Consider the following 2,478-nt stretch of genomic DNA (forward strand, 5'->3'; position numbering starts at 1 on the left):
AAGTGTGGAGTGTTGCTGGACTGGTGCCTCCTGAAGTCTACAATGATCTCCTTGGTCTTGTCGACGTTCAGGATCAGGTTGTTGGTTCTGCACCAGTCCATGTCGTTGTTGTCATGGATGAGCTTTTTTGTGTTTGTTACCAATAAGTGCAGTCTTTGTGAGAGCCCAGTGTTATTATTTAGCACTATTGCCAAACGTTACAAATAAAAATGTATAACAATTACTTACAATTTCCGTTGATGGGATGTTGTATCTTTCAGCACTTGTGTTCTCCTTGAGCTGGTAAATTTAGAGTAACACTCAGTTATCCGATTTAATATGCTTCCTAGTGATGTTGTGGTGGTTAATGCTGCGTTCCATTTGTTGAGCGCCATATAGTATCAAGTTGGTAGCTTGTGGATTTTCAAAGTTAACCGACTTCTCGGCTTGTGTTCACATCCTTCTACTATACAGGAGAAGTCATGATTTATAATCTTGCATTCATTTTTCTTCACTCAAAGGCAGTACAGCAGCAGCATAAGCAGTTCAAGTTCCTCCTTTTGGTGGGTCGCAACCAACTTTGTAAGCAGCTAGGCGATGTGTCACAACGGCAGAAAAGTAGCTTGGTTAATATGCAGCTCACAACAGGTATGGAGCGTTGTTAGCGGTTTTTGGATGTTTTTTTGGTTTTTTTTTTTTACCTGCAGTGTTTGCCACCTCGTACTAGCAATTTTCAATATTTAGAAGGCACATAAAATAGAAAGGCTTGTGTGTTCTCTTAAATAGGGACTGTGGATAATGGGCAAAATTCCAAAAAAACGTGCAGTTTTCCATTTAAATGGATGCTGCAGATTGTGAAGGTGAATGCAACTTAATATGTTCGTTATAGCAGACTGTGTAGTCGATGAACTTTCATCCTGTCTTTCATTTAACATGAATGTATTCTGTCAATATTGTTAATAGTTTGTCATTTGTCGTCGTAAGTGCCGTGATGTGCTTTTTCAAAATGCATGTAGAGAGTGTCAGTTTGATATGAAGAACTTTGATATGACACAGACCCATAGGTGTAGGAACTGGGGGGACGTATACACCCTGCCACCCCAATATTAGAGACAGAGAGATTTGTCCCACCCAAAAATTATACCGCATAAGAGAATAAAAATGTTTGATTTTGAAATCTTTAACTCTTGTGCTTTCATTTTGAAAGTGCAATAGCATAAAGTCACTGGCACTTACTCCTCTTTCCTTGCTGACGAGAGTGGAAGGCAAGAGACGGCGATCTTTAAAACAAGGTGCAGGGAACATTGCCTTAAATATGGCTTAGTTATAACTTCTGCCAGTTTATATTCATACCTAATGTTTATTTATTTTTTTAAGAATAATGTCAGTGTGAGTAATGGCTACACAACACAAGGACGACACCTAATCATATTTGACCATTTGTCAACACGTATAGTATGACATTATACTAAATATGTGTAAAATGTCTTATTAGGAGGATGATAGTACACAGAGTAATGAGGCAGTTGAAGCAAAGACAATTGGAGAAGGTCAGGTGAAGTCAACAATTAGTGAAATATGTATTAGCCCATTGTTACTTTTTTTTAAAAACAACATTTTAACAATGAGATAATTAGTAAACCAGGGAAGAGATAGGTGTGTGGTACGATCATAATAATACAAAAATATATTATAGATTTTAATATACAGTATCCAGAAAGCAGAACAGGTGACAACTGATGTCAAGTTGATATTTTAAAGATGCATTTAATGATCTATTTAATTATTTCCTCGGTTCTATTATATTTTGGGTTAGGTTATGAGAGTACTGTCATCCGTCATGTGTCCCACCCCAGTATTCCCCATGTTAAACTCATTCCTACGCACTTGCACAGACCACCGCCAAAAAACATATTCACATTTGTTTTCTCACACGTTTGTACATTCAGTGTGTAGTTCTCGGTATCTTGTTCTGTGTCATGATGAAATATTTTCCACTACGAAGAAGGATGTTAATAAATACTTGTGTGACTCATTAATGGCTGCTGTCATTACTTAACAACTGCCCTCTATTATAAATACACTGATCTAGACAAGACATTTACAATTAACAATATACATTTGGTAAACATCTTTAGGATTTTCAAAAAATAATCATTTTTATTAGAGTTTTTTTGCGCTCCTGTTGTGTTGCCATCAGGCCTTAGAAAATGATCCACCTGCTGTTGTCAATCCTCCAGTTATCATTTGCCTGAAGCAACTGCTATCCTAAAAGATGCCACTGGCCAACGGGGAGAAGGGCTGATAGCATGCCTTTCGCCCCCCTGCTTGTTCCAAAAATATCTCCCATGCACTTTGAGGCGTTTTAATTTTAGACTACACATGAAGAGCAAAGCAACTTTAGCTGCAGTTAGGGGCTTGCCAGTTTGCTCTGTCTGGTGTCGCTGTTCTGACATTCGTTTTGCCTCCTTTGATCAAATTTAATTTGAGAGCACAATA

Source organism: Entelurus aequoreus, linkage group LG07 (assembly GCF_033978785.1).
Source record: "Entelurus aequoreus isolate RoL-2023_Sb linkage group LG07, RoL_Eaeq_v1.1, whole genome shotgun sequence".
Taxonomy (NCBI): domain Eukaryota; kingdom Metazoa; phylum Chordata; class Actinopteri; order Syngnathiformes; family Syngnathidae; genus Entelurus; species Entelurus aequoreus.